Genomic DNA, 14,828 nt, shown 5'->3' with positions numbered 1-14,828 from the left:
CTACATGTACTGTACTGCTCTATACCTGTACTACATGTACTGTACTGCTGTTTACCTTTACTACATATACTGTACTGCTCTCTACCTGTACTACATGTACTGTACTGCTGTTTACCTGTACTACATGTACTGTACTGCTGTTTATCTGTACTACATGTACTGTACTGCTCTCTACCTGTACTACATGTACTGTACTGCTGTTTATCTGTACTACATGTACTGTACTGCTCTCTACCTGTACTACATGTACTGTACTGCTGTTTACCTTTACTACATATACTGTACTGCTCTCTACCTGTACTACATGTACTGTACTGCTGTTTACCTGTACTACATGTACTGTACTGCTGTTTATCTGTACTACATGTACTGTACTGCTCTCTACCTGTACTACATGTACTGTACTGCTGTTTATCTGTACTACATGTACTGTACTGCTCTCTACCTGTACTACATGTACTGTACTACTGTTTACCTGTACTACATGTACTGTACTACTGTTTACCTGTACTACATGTACTGTACTGCTGTTTATCTGTACTACATGTACTCTACCGCTCTCTACCTGTACTACATGTACTGTACTGCTGTTTACCTTTACTACATATACTGTACTGCTCTCTACCTGTACTACATGTACTGTACTGCTATTTATCTGTACTACATGTACTGTACTGCTCTCTACCTGTACTACATGTACTGTACTGCTGTTTATCTGTACTACATGTACTGTACTGCTCTCTACCTGTACTACATGTACTGTACTACTGTTTACCTGCACTACATGTACTGTACTGCTGTTTATCTGTACTACATGTACTGTACTGCTGTTTACCTTTACTACATATACTGTACTGCTCTCTACCTGTACTACATGTACTGTACTGCTGTTTACCTGTACTACATGTACTGTACTGCTGTTTATCTGTACTACATGTACTGTACTGCTCTCTACCTGTACTGTACTGCTGTTTACCTTTACTACATATACTGTACTGCTCTCTACCTGAACTACATGTACTGTACTGCTCTTTTTACCTGTACTACATATGGTTTACTGCTCTCGTCCTGTACATGTACTATACTGCTTTCTACTTCTAGTACATGTACTGTACTGCTGTTTACCTGTACTACATGTGCTGTACTGCTATTATTACCTGTACGAGTGCTGTATTGCTGTCTACCTTTACAAATACTGTACTACTCTCTACTTGTACTACATGTACTGTACTAACTGTACTGTTATTTTTTTTAACTATACATGGTGTGTACTACTGTATATAACCCCTAAATATTTTAAAATCAAGGAAAAATGTATTTCATAACTTAAGAGAGCATTTGGAGATAAATTTATATAAAGTTATCATAAGGGTATTTTCACACTAGTGTTAGAAGAATCCGGCAGGCACTTCTGTTGCCGAAACTGCCTGCCGGGTCCGGAAATCCATATGCAAACGGATATCATTTGTTTCCGGATCTGGATGCGGATCCGTCTGACAAATGCAATGCAATACCGGATCCGTCTCTCCGGTGTCATAAGGAAAAACTGATCCAGTATTTATCTTTTTAACAGATTTAAAGGTCTGCGCTTGCACAGAGTGGGAAACCAGATCAGTTTTTGGCCTCATGCACACGACCGTTGTTGTGTTCTGTGTCCGTTGTTCCGTGATTTTCTGCGGACCCATTGACTTTCAATGGGTCCGTGGAAAACACGGATAATGCACCGTTTGTCATCCGTGTCCTTGATCCGTGTTTCCAGTCCGTCAAAAAAATATGACCTGTCTTATTTTTTTCACGGACAACGGTTTGCGGACCCATTCAAGTCAATGGGTTCGTGAAAAAACACGGAGGCACACAAGATTGTCATCCGCGTCCGCGCATCTGCGTCCGTTTTTTTCCTATCATTTTCATGGCAAACTTGACTTTGATTTTTTTTCACTTTCCTTCGTGTCTGGTGATCCTCCAAAAATCAAGGAAGACACACGGAAACAAAAACGGAAACGGATAACGTAACAACGGAACCCCGTTTTGCGGACCGTGAAAAAATACTGTCCTGTGCATGAGGCATTTTCCGGAACACTTGGTACCGGATCTGGCATTAATACATTTCAAATGGAAATTAATGCCGGATCCGGCAAGTGTTCCATATTTTTGGCCGGAGAAAATACCGCAGCATGCTAAATACTGTAAAAGGGACTGAACTGAAGATATCCTGATGCATACGGAACGCAATGCTCTCCATTCAGAATGCATTGGGACAAAACTGAAGCGTGTGAAAGTACCCTTATACATTATTATTATTTTAGAGTAATATAACTACATAAAAGGCAAACTGTTGCTGTGAGCTAAATATTTATATACATTTACTCATGTACCTGTTAAATCGCTAATTGATGTGTACACGACTGGTGCCTCTCAGACAGCAAACTCGCCGGTTATTATTACGCTAAGCAGTAAGCACGTGTTCTTGGAGGTGAATTGCTTTTAAACCGATCTCTTCAAGTGCAAGTTAAAATCTCGAGTAACACCTGCACCACATTTTAAAACTATTTGGAGGACTTTAAACTCGATCAGAACAGGTCTGATTGCAGTCACATATCCGCCGTGCCACAATCATTCACAAAGCCAATTAGCTTTGGCCTTGAGTCTTTCTTCGCAGCTGTGAGTCGAGTGACTGAACGGGAATCCATTTTGAGATAGAACACGCCACCTGAGTCCTGCAACCAGCTAATAAAAGTTTTCCAAGGGCAAATGCATCACAATACCATTTTGATCACTTCACATTTCCTTTTCTCCGAGAAAACAACAGTTCCGTACGCAGAGAAAAGCCATTTAGTCAAAACTAAAGAGTAAAATGCATTTTCCTTCCATAATGTTCCCTGCTCCTTCGGTAGATATTATGTTGTATAATGTGCGGCGTGCACCCATTTTGTCATCGCTTTGGGTCATCCTTGCTCACAATTGGTTATTTATTCAGGGGCCTTTAAAATTATTGAGTTGACACATCTGTCAGACGGCAAAAGCAGAAATGCTAAAAGGTCACTTGGAGGGAAACCAGCTGCTCCAGACAAACCTTTCTGCCTTCAAATAGCACAATCATTACTGCCTAACAGATGGTGCCTTTGCTTTCATTTCTGTTTTTCTCCTTCACTTCAGGTATTCAGATACAGTACCTCATTGCCAGGTCAACATAGGCCTTCTTGTAATTACCCGCACAATAGGCATCTCGCTGCTTAAGAATAACAGCTCCATTTTCTCTAAATACAGAACCTGTTTCCCCATAGATATGAGATAGAGAAAACAAGCCGAAAACTTTCCTATTAATAGATGCATTTTGACAGCACTAAATACACTTTTATTACTCTTGTTTCTGCCATTATGTTGTAAAACATGCACTCACTGCTGGTCTTCTAATGTCCCAAATCCTAAGAGAAAGCTGGGAGCCGATGCTTGTGTAGATCCACCATGCAGCTGTTGAGGATCGCTCTTTGGCAGATCATTCAGAGATAATATCCTCATTCATCACATCTGCTTGATTTGTCCTCAGGTAAATACCAACCAGACAGAAAGCTGTAACATATAGAAGTCAAATATTTCTTCTTCAATTTTCCATAGATTTGGCTGACATCTGATCTTTATGCATGTATTGAGACGGCCATACATTTTGGATATGTTTGCCAAAGTCACCATTATGTATGGGGGCATCCCAATGGCAGATGTCCAGGAAAATTAGGATCAGGCATGTTGGCATAAGAAGCTCTACCTTGCATATTAATGGCAGAGTTGGATGAACTAGATATGAGTAGAGATGTCCCGAATAGGGATGAGCGAACTCGAACTGTATAGTTCGGGTTCGTACCGAATTTTGGGGTGTCCGTGACACGGACCCGAACCCGGACATTTTCGTAAAAGTCCGGGTTCGGGTTCGGTGTTCGTCGCTTTCTTGGCGCTTTTGTGACGCTTTCTTGGCGCTTTTTGAAAGGCTGCAAAGCAGCCAATCAACAAGCGTCATACTACTTGCCCCAAGAGGCCGTCACAGCCATGCCTACTATTGGCATGGCTGTGATTGGCCAGAGCACCATGTGACCCAGCCTCTATTTAAGCTGGAGTCACATAGCGCCGCCCGTCACTCTGCTCTGATTAGCGTAGGGAGAGGTTGCGGCTGCGACAGTAGGGCGAGATTAGGCAGATTAACTCCTCCAAAGGACTTGATTATTGATCGATCTGCAGCTGTGGATCATTGAGCTGCTGATACTCAATTGCTCACTGTTTTTAGGCTGCCCAGACCGTTTGTCAGTCACATTTTTCTGGGGTGATCGGCGGCCATTTTGTGTCTTGTGGTGCGCCAGCACAAGCTGCGACCAAGTGCATTTAACCCTCAATGGTGTGGTTGTTTTTTGGCTAAAGCCTACATCAGGGTGAAGCTGTCACACCAAGTGCATTTAACCAGCAATAGTCTGTTCATTTTTTGGCCATATACTACATCAGGGGCAAGCTGCGCCCGTCACCAAGTGCCTTTAACCCTCAGTAGTGTGGTTGGTCAAGCTGTGACACCAAGTGCATTTAACCAGCAATAGTCTGTTCATTTTTTGGCCATATACTAAATCAGGGGCAAGCTGCGCCCGTCACCAAGTGCATTTAACCCTCAGTAGTGTGGTTGGTCAAGCTGTGACACCAAGTGCATTTAACCAGCAATAGTCTGTTCATTTTTTGGCCATATACTACATCAGGGGCAAGCTGCGCCCGTCACCAAGTGCATTTAACCCTCAGTAGTGTGGTTGGTCAAGCTGTGACACCAAGTGCATTTAACCAGCAATAGTCTGTTCATTTTTTGGCCATATACTACATCAGGGGCAAGCTGCGCCCGTCACCAAGTGCATTTAACCCTCAGTAGTGTGGTTGGTCAAGCTATCACACCAAGTGCATTTAACCAGCAATAGTCTGTTCATTTTTTGGCCATATACTACATCAGGGGCAAGCTGCGCCTGTCACCAAGTGCATTTAACCCTCAATGGTGTGGTTGTTTTTTGGCTATAGCCTACATCAGGGTGAAGCTGTCACACCAAGTGCATTTAACCAGCAATAGTCTGTTCATTTTTTGGCCATATACTAAATCAGGGGCAAGCTGCGCCCGTCACCAAGTGCATTTAACCCTCAGTAGTGTGGTTGGTCAAGCTATCACACCAAGTGCATTTAACCAGCAATAGTCTGTTCATTTTTTGGCCATATACTAAATCAGGGGCAAGCTGCGCCCGTCACCAAGTGCATTTAACCCTCAGTAGTGTGGTTGGTCAAGCTGTGACACCAAGTGCATTTAACCAGCAATAGTCTGTTCATTTTTTGGCCATATATACATCAGGGGCAAGCTGCGCCCGTCACCAAGTGCATTTAACCAGCAATAGTGTGGTTATTTTTTGGCCATATCCCAGTCTAATTCTGTCACTAAATCCATACCGGTCACCCAGCGCCTAAATACTAGGCCTCAAATTTATATCCCGCTGAATTTGAATACAATACATTGGGCCAAATAATATTTTTGTTGTTGTGGTGAACCATAACAATGAGGAAAACATCTAGTAAGGGACGCGGACGTGGACATGGTCGTGGTGATGTTAGTGGACCCTCTGGTGCTGGGAGAGGACGTGGCCGTTCTGCCACATCCACACGTCCTAGTGTACCAACTACCTCAGGTCCCAGTAGCCGCCAGAATTTACAGCGATATATGGTGGGGCGCAATGCCGTTCTAAGGATGGTAAGGCCTGAGCAGGTACAGGCATTAGTCAATTGGGTGGCCGACAGTGGATCCAGCACGTTCACATTATCTCCCACCCAGTCTTCTGCAGAAAGCGCACAGATGGCGCCTGAAAACCAACCCCATCAGTCTGTCACATCACCCCCATGCATACCAGGGAAACTGTCTCAGCCTCAAGTTATGCAGCAGTCTCTTATGCTGTTTGAAGACTCCGCTGGCAGGGTTTCCCAAGGGCATCCACCTAGCCCTTCCCCAGCGGTGAAAGACATAGAATGCACTGACGCACAACCACTTATGTTTCCTGATGATGAGGACATGGGAATACCACCTCAGCATGTCTCTGATGATGACGAAACACAGGTGCCAACTGCTGCGTCTTTCTGCAGTGTGCAGACTGAACAGGAGGTCAGGGATCAAGACTGGGTGGAAGACGATGCAGGGGACGATGAGGTCCTAGACCCCACATGGAATGAAGGTCGTGCCACTGACTTTCACAGTTCGGAGGAAGAGGCAGTGGTGAGACCGAGCCAACAGCGTAGCAAAAGAGGGAGCAGTGGGCAAAAGCAGAACACCCGCCGCCAAGAGACTCCGCCTGCTACTGACCGCCGCCATCTGGGTCCGAGCACCCCAAAGGCAGCTTCAAGGATTTCCCTGGCATGGCACTTCTTCAAACAATGTGCTGACGACAAGACCCGAGTGGTTTGCACGCTGTGCCATCAGAGCCTGAAGCGAGGCATTAACGTTCTGAACCTGAGCACAACCTGCATGACCAGGCACCTGCATGCAAAGCATGAACTGCAGTGGAGTAAACACCTTAAAACCAAGGAAGTCACTCCGGCTCCCCCTGCTACCTCTTCTGCTGCTGCCGCCTCGGCCTCTTCTGCTGCTGCCGCCTCGGCCTCTTCCTCCGCCTCTGGAGGAACGTTGGCACCTGCCGCCCAGCAAACAGGGGATGTACCACCAACACCACCACCACCACCTCCGTCACCAAGCGTCTCAACCATGTCACACGGCAGCGTTCAGCTCTCCATCTCACAAACATTTGAGAGAAAGCGTAAATTCCCACCTAGCCACCCTCGATCCCTGGCCCTGAATGCCAGCATTTCTAAACTACTGGCCTATGAAATGCTGTCATTTAGGCTGGTGGACACAGACAGCTTCAAACAGCTCATGTCGCTTGCTGTCCCACAGTATGTTGTTCCCAGCCGCCACTACTTCTCCAAGAGAGCCGTGCCTTCCCTGCACAACCAAGTATCCGATAAAATCAAGTGTGCACTGCGCAACGCCATCTGTAGCAAGGTCCACCTAACCACAGATACGTGGACCAGTAAGCACGGCCAGGGACGCTATATCTCCCTAACTGCACACTGGGTAAATGTAGTGGCAGCTGGGCCCCAGGCGGAGAGCTGTTTGGCGCACGTCCTTCCGCCGCCAAGGATCGCAGGGCAACATTCTTTGCCTCCTGTTGCCACCTCCTCCTTCTCGGCTTCCTCCTCCTCTTCTTCCACCCGCTCATCCAGTCAGCCACACACCTTCACCACCAACTTCAGCACAGCCCGGGGTAAACGTCAGCAGGCCATTCTGAAACTCATATGTTTGGGGGACAGGCCCCACACCGCACAGGAGTTGTGGCGGGGTATAGAACAACAGACCGACGAGTGGTTGCTGCCGGTGAGCCTCAAGCCCGGCCTGGTGGTGTGTGATAATGGGCGAAATCTCGTTGCAGCTCTGGGACTAGCCAATTTGACGCACATCCCTTGCTTGGCGCATGTGCTGAATTTGGTGGTGCAGAAGTTCATACACAACTACCCCGACATGTCAGAGCTGCTGCATAAAGTGCGGGCCGTCTGTTCGCGCTTCCGGCGTTCACATCCTGCTGCTGCTCGCCTGTCTGCGCTACAGCGTAACTTCGGCCTTCCCGCTCACCGCCTCATATGCGACGTGCCCACCAGGTGGAACTCCACCTTGCACATGCTGGACAGACTGTGCGAGCAGCAGCAGGCCATAGTGGAGTTTCAGCTGCAGCACGCACGGGTCAGTCGCACTACAGAACAGCACCACTTCACCACCAATGACTGGGCCTCCATGCGAGACCTGTGTGCCCTGTTGCGCTGTTTCGAGTACTCCACCAACATGGCCAGTGGCGATGACGCCGTTATCAGCGTTACAATACCACTTCTATGTCTCCTTGAGAAAACACTTAGGGCGATGATGGAAGAGGAGGTGGCCCAGGAGGAGGAGGAGGAGGAGGAGGAAGAGGGGTCATTTTTAGCACTTTCAGGCCAGTCTCTTCGAAGTGACTCAGAGGGAGGTTTTTGGCAACAGCAGAGGCCAGGTACAAATGTGGCCAGCCAGGGCCCACTACTGGAGGACGAGGAGGACGAGGATGAGGAGGAGGTGGAGGAGGATGAGGATGAAGCATGGTCACAGCGGGGTGGCACCCAACGCAGCTCGGGTCAATCACTGGTGCGTGGCTGGGGGGAAAGGCAGGACGATGACGATACGCCTCCCACAGAGGACAGCTTGTCCTTACCCCTGGGCAGCCTGGCACACATGAGCGACTACATGCTGCAGTGCCTGCGCAACGACAGCAGAGTTGCCCACATTTTAACCTGTGCGGACTACTGGGTTGCCACCCTGCTGGATCCACGCTACAAAGACAATGTGCCCACCTTACTTCCTGCACTGGAGCGTGATAGGAAGTTGCGCGAGTACAAGCGCACGTTGGTAGACGCGCTACTGAGAGCATTCCCAAATGTCACAGGGGAACAAGTGGAAGCCCAAGGCCAAGGCAGAGGAGGAGCAAGAGGTCGCCAAGGCAGCTGTGTCAATGCCAGCTCCTTTGAGGGCAGGGTTAGCATGGCAGAGATGTGGAAAACTTTTGTCAACACGCCACAGCTAACTGCACCACCACCTGATACGCAACGTGTTAGCAGGAGGCAACATTTCACTAACATGGTGGAACAGTACATGTGCACACCCCTCCACGTACTGACTGATGGTTCAGCCCCATTCAACTTCTGGGTCTCTAAATTGTCCACGTGGCCAGAGCTAGCCTTTTATGCCTTGGAGGTGCTGGCCTGCCCGGCGGCCAGCGTTTTGTCTGAACGTGTATTCAGCATGGCAGGGGGCGTCATTACAGACAAACGCAGCCGCCTGTCTACAGCCAATGTGGACAAGCTGATGTTCATAAAAATGAACCAGGCATGGATCCCACAGGATCTGTCCGTCCCTTGTCCAGATTAGACATTAACTACCTCCCCTTAACCATATATTATTTGACTCCAGGGCACTTCCTCATTCAATCCTATTTTTATTTTCATTTTACCATTATATTGCGAGGCTACCCAAAGTTGAATGAACCTCTCCTCTGTCTGGGTGCCGGGGCCTAAATATATGCCAATGGACTGTTCCAATGTTGGGTGACGTGAAGCCTGATTCTCTGCTATGACATGCAGAATGATTCTCTGCTGACATGAAGCCAGATCCTCTGTTACGGGACCTCTCTCCTCTGCCTGGGTGCTGGGCCTAAATTTATGAAAATGGACTCTTACAGTGGTGGGTGACGTGAAGCCTGATTCTCTGCTATGATATGAAGACTGATTCTCTGCTGACATGAAGCCAGATTGTCTGTTACGGGACCTCTCTCCTCTGCCTGGGTGCTGGGCCTAAATATATGCCAATGGACTGTTGCAGTGGTGGCTGACGTGAAGCCTCATTCTCTGCTATGACATGCAGACTAATTCTCTGCTGACATGAAGTCAGATCCTCTGTTACGGGACCTCTCTCCTCTGCCTGGGTGCTGGGCCTAAACTTATGAAAATGGACTCTTACAGTGGTGGGTGACGTGAAGCCTCATTCTCTGCTATGACATGCAGACTAATTCTCTGCTGACATGAAGCCAGATTGTCTGTTACGGGACCTCTCTCCTCTGCCTGGGTGCTGGGCCTAAATTTATGACAATGGACTGTTGCAGTGGTGGGTGACGTGAAGCCTGATTCTCTGCTATGACATGCAGACTGATTCTCTACTGACATGAAGCCAGATTGTCTGTTACGGGACCTCTCTCCTCTGCCTGTGTGCTGGGCCTAAATATATGCCAATGGACTGTTGCAGTGGTGGCTGACGTGAAGCCTCATTCTCTGCTATGACATGCAGACTAATTCTCTGCTGACATGAAGCCAGATTGTCTGTTACGGGACCTCTCTCCTCTGCCTGTGTGCTGGGCCTAAATATATGCCAATGGACTGTTGCAGTGGTGGCTGACGTGAAGCCTCATTCTCTGCTATGACATGCAGACTGATTCTCTGCTGACATGAAACCAGATTGTCTGTTACGGGACCTCTCTCCTCTGCCTGGGTGCTGGGCCTAAATATATGCCAATGGACTGTTGCAGTGGTGGGTGACGTGAAGCCTCATTCTCTGCTATGACATGCAGACTAATTCTCTGCTGACATGAAGCCAGATTGTCTGTTACGGGACCTCTCTCCTCTGCCTGGGTGCTGGGCCTAAACTTATGAAAATGGACTCTTACAGTGGTGGCTGACGTGAAGCCTGATTCTCTGCTATGACATGAAGACTGATTCTCTGCTGACATGAAGCCAGATCCTCTGTTACGGGACCTCTCTCCTCTGCCTGGGTGCTGGGCCTAAACTTATGAAAATGGACTCTTACAGTGGTGGGTGACGTGAAGCCTCATTCTCTGCTATGACATGCAGACTAATTCTCTGCTGACATGAAGCCAGATTGTCTGTTACGGGACCTCTCTCCTCTGCCTGGGTGCTGGGCCTAAATTTATGACAATGGACTGTTGCAGTGGTGGGTGACGTGAAGCCTGATTCTCTGCTATGACATGCAGACTGATTCTCTACTGACATGAAGCCAGATTGTCTGTTACGGGACCTCTCTCCTCTGCCTGTGTGCTGGGCCTAAATATATGCCAATGGACTGTTGCAGTGGTGGCTGACGTGAAGCCTCATTCTCTGCTATGACATGCAGACTAATTCTCTGCTGACATGAAGCCAGATTGTCTGTTACGGGACCTCTCTCCTCTGCCTGTGTGCTGGGCCTAAATATATGCCAATGGACTGTTGCAGTGGTGGCTGACGTGAAGCCTCATTCTCTGCTATGACATGCAGACTAATTCTCTGCTGACATGAAGCCAGATCCTCTGTTACGGGACCTCTCTCCTCTGCCTGGGTGCTGGGCCTAAATTTATGAAAATGGACTGTTACAGTGGTGGGTGACGTGAAGCCTGATTCTCTGCTATGACATGAAGACTGATTCTCTGCTGACATGAAGCCAGATTGTCTGTTACGGGACCTCTCTCCTCTGCCTGGGTGCTGGGCCTAAATATATGCCAATGGACTGTTCCAATGTTGGGTGACGTGAAGCCTGATTCTCTGCTATGACATGCAGACTAATTCTCTGCTGACATGAAGCCAGATTCTCTGTTACGGGACCTCTCTCCTCTGCCTGGGTTCCGGGGCCTAAATATCTGAGAATGGACTGTTCCAGTGGTGGGTGACGGGAAGCCAGATTCTCTGCTATGGGACCTCTCTCCAATTGATTTTGGTTAATTTTTATTTATTTAATTTTTATTTTCATTCATTTCCCTATCCACATTTGTTTGCAGGGGATTTACCTACATGTTGCTGCCTTTTGCAGCCCTCTAGCCCTTTCCTGGGCTGTTTTACAGCCTTTTTAGTGCCGAAAAGTTCGGGTCCCCATTGACTTCAATGGGGTTCGGGTTCGGGACGAAGTTCGGATCGGGTTCGGATCCCGAACCCGAACATTTTCGGGAAGTTCGGCCGAACTTCTCGAACCCGAACATCCAGGTGTTCGCTCAACTCTAGTCCCGAACTATTCGCCGGCGAATAGTTACCGGAGAACATAGCTTGTTCGCGTTCGCCGCTGCGGGCGAACATATTCGATGTTCTGTCCGCCTCCTATACGTCATCATTGAGCAAACTTTGACCCTGTACCTCACAGTCAGCAGACACATTCCAGCCAATCAGCAGCAGACCCTCCCTCCCAGACCCTCCCACTGCCTATCAAAATCCATCCATCTTAGATTCATTCTGAAGCTGCAGTGTCACAAAGTTGTAATCGCAATGTGGTTAATACAGGTTATATTAATCACATTGCGATTACAACTTAGAGCTGGGTTCCTAATGGTTATATTGATAGAATATAACGAAGATTGAGAATATAGTGCGATATTCGTTGTCAATTCTAGCAATACAACCATTAGGAACTCAGATCTAAGTTGTAATCGCAATGCAAATGATGCAGGTTATATTAATTGCATTGCGAATTCAAGCTAAGTTCCTAATGGTTGTATTGCTAGAATTGCCGAATATAACGAATATAGCACTATATTCTCAATCTTCGTTATATTCTAGCAATACAACCATTAGGAACCCAGCTCTAAGTTGAATAACCTGCATTAATCGCATTGTGATTACAACTTTCTCAAATCCGACAGTACATTCTAGCATGGAGCCGTTCCCATGGTGATAGGGGACGCTCCATGAGCACGGAAGTCGGCAGAAGCTCTAAGTTGAACCGCAATGCGATTAATTGAAGTTCTATAAATCGCATTGCGATTTCAACTTAGAACTTCTGCCGACTTCCGTGCTCATGGAGCGTCCCCATCACCATGGGAACGACTCCATGCTAGAATGTACTGTCGGATTTGAGAAAGTTGAAATCGCAATGCGATTAATTCAAGCTCTATGAATCGCATTGCGATTTAAACTTACCACACTCTGGGTTAACTACGTAATTTTCCATGGGAGTTTTGCCATGGATCCCCCTCCGGCATGCTTGTTTGCTGTTTAAGAGGCTCTTTTTAAGTCCGCCTCTTACTGCTGACTTTGCGGTTGATATTTTCCCTCTGGAGTTCTATACTGGTAGTTTGTGGATCCTCTACTTCCCGCTTGTCTCAAGCTAAGTCCTCTTATTTTCTCCTTTGTGCGTGTTTTGCTGCTAGGTCTCAGGAAGATGCTGGTCCCTTCATGGTGAAGGTACCGCCTGTCTCATTCCCCTCTCCCTAAGTTAGGGTTTGCTACAGAGTCACCAGGGCTTACAGAGTCCGTATGAGTTCATTCACCATCAGGACTTGCTCATACTGTCAGCAGTCAGGGAGAGGCTCAGGGATTGTTAGGTGGTTACCATCCCCTCCTCCCTAGCTTTGGAGCCTAGTCTGTTTACCTCTTGCTGTTTTTGTACTCTGTGTTCCTCTTATCCCCACTTGCCATGACATTAGGTGGGGACTCAATTCCCCAATTATTTCTCCAGGTCATTTGACAGTAAACACAGAATATTAATCAGCTCTGGCATATCATTATTATTTAATGCACTTATATAGCGCTACTATATTCCATTCCATATAGCATCCAACTGTCCCCAATTGGGCTCACAATCTAAGGTACCTATCAGTATGTCTTTGGAGTGTGGGAGGAAACCCGGAGTACCCGGAGGAAACATACGCAAACACGGGGAGGACACACAAGTGGGAACCCTTCTTCTGTCATGTGGAGATGAGCTGATTCTGTGAATTTCACAAAAAAATTTGCTTTGTGAATTACTTCATCACAAAGCGCATTTTTTGTAAGTAGCGGGTGCAATCACAGGGAGCTGCGATAGCTCCAACCCTGTCACTGTACCCCTCTGATGCCGCGTTAATACATGATCACGGCTTCTGAGTGTAAAATTAACAATAAATATGTTTTTTTAATCAAACTTATCGCCTCTATTTGCTCGCAACAGGCTGGCCGCCTCCATCCTGCTTGAAGATCTCTGCTGAAATCCTGTGCGGCGAGAGATTATGTCATCACTCCGGAGGCTGGCAGCCCGTCGCGAGAAAATGGAGGAGGCAAGTTAGAATTTTTTTGTTTTTTTATACTATTTCAGGTTAAACCAATTCGCTGAAATGAAGCACGAAGAAATTCGGCTTCTATGCAAATCGAATTTATCCTAAAATTCGGCTCGAATTCCATTTTGTGCGATTTGATTCAATCATCTCTATTCACAAAGGTGATGTTTTGGACACTTGCCCAGTACAATTTTGCCCGCTTGGGTGTGAATATGCCACCTGTTGCTCTAAAAACCCTCTGAGATGACACTGGAGGCTGGTCAAGATAGTTCAAGCAATAGCAAACTGGGCCAGTTTCTGTCTGCCTCCCCAAAAGTCCATGTGGTCAGGGAACTGGTTATATGCCAGAAAAAGGCTGAACTTACTCATTCAGGCTGTGTATGTCCATTAAGGTTGTTTTAGCCTGTCATTAACGTTATGTTGACCTCACTGAGGGCAGCATAAATTAGTGACAGAAATGCTGATGTCAGCGGTGTGTCACTCATGAGCTAAAAGTGGTTGCTGAGAACCAGCATCATAATCATTCTGCTGTTAGTATGGGCAGCATAAAGTTGATGACAGGTTCCCTTTAATTTTGTGTGAAGCTGAGGAACTGTGCCACATTTGGAGAACGATCAGACATGTTTTCAGACAGCGGGCATTATTGTATTATTGCATTATTACTTCTGGTCAGCTGTCCTTAAAATGCTTCTCATCATTCTCCAAATATGCCACTGTTCTACAACTTCACCCATATTTTATTCTATTCCATGGCATTATTACTTCTGGCCAGCTGTCCACAAAACAAGTCTCTTCATTCTCCAAATGTGGCGCAGATCTGAGCCTTCACCCAAATTTAAATCAGTAGGCAGTAGTTATTTTTGTCAGCTGTCTGTAAGATCTTGCACATAGCTGTGGTTTGGTGTACTGGCCTTGTGGAGAAAAACTGTCATATGGGAGATTCTCATAAAGAGCTAGCATCAACCAAGCTTGGCCTAGGTCTGGCATGTTAGTGGCATCACCAGTTTTCGTGCTGACCACAATAGAAGCAGATCTGGCCCTGGCAGTTTTCTGTGATTTTTTTGTTTTATATTTTGCCTCTGCTCTTTATAGCCACATCGGCTACCAGCCTCCTCCAGTGATGTCACCTCCTAGCCACCACCACCTCCTCATCAAAGTCCTCACTCTTTCCTACACTTTTATCAGACTGTGGTATGT

Source organism: Bufo gargarizans, chromosome 5, assembly GCF_014858855.1.
Source record: "Bufo gargarizans isolate SCDJY-AF-19 chromosome 5, ASM1485885v1, whole genome shotgun sequence".
NCBI lineage: Eukaryota > Metazoa > Chordata > Amphibia > Anura > Bufonidae > Bufo > Bufo gargarizans.
This window is presented reverse-complemented; position numbering follows the sequence as displayed.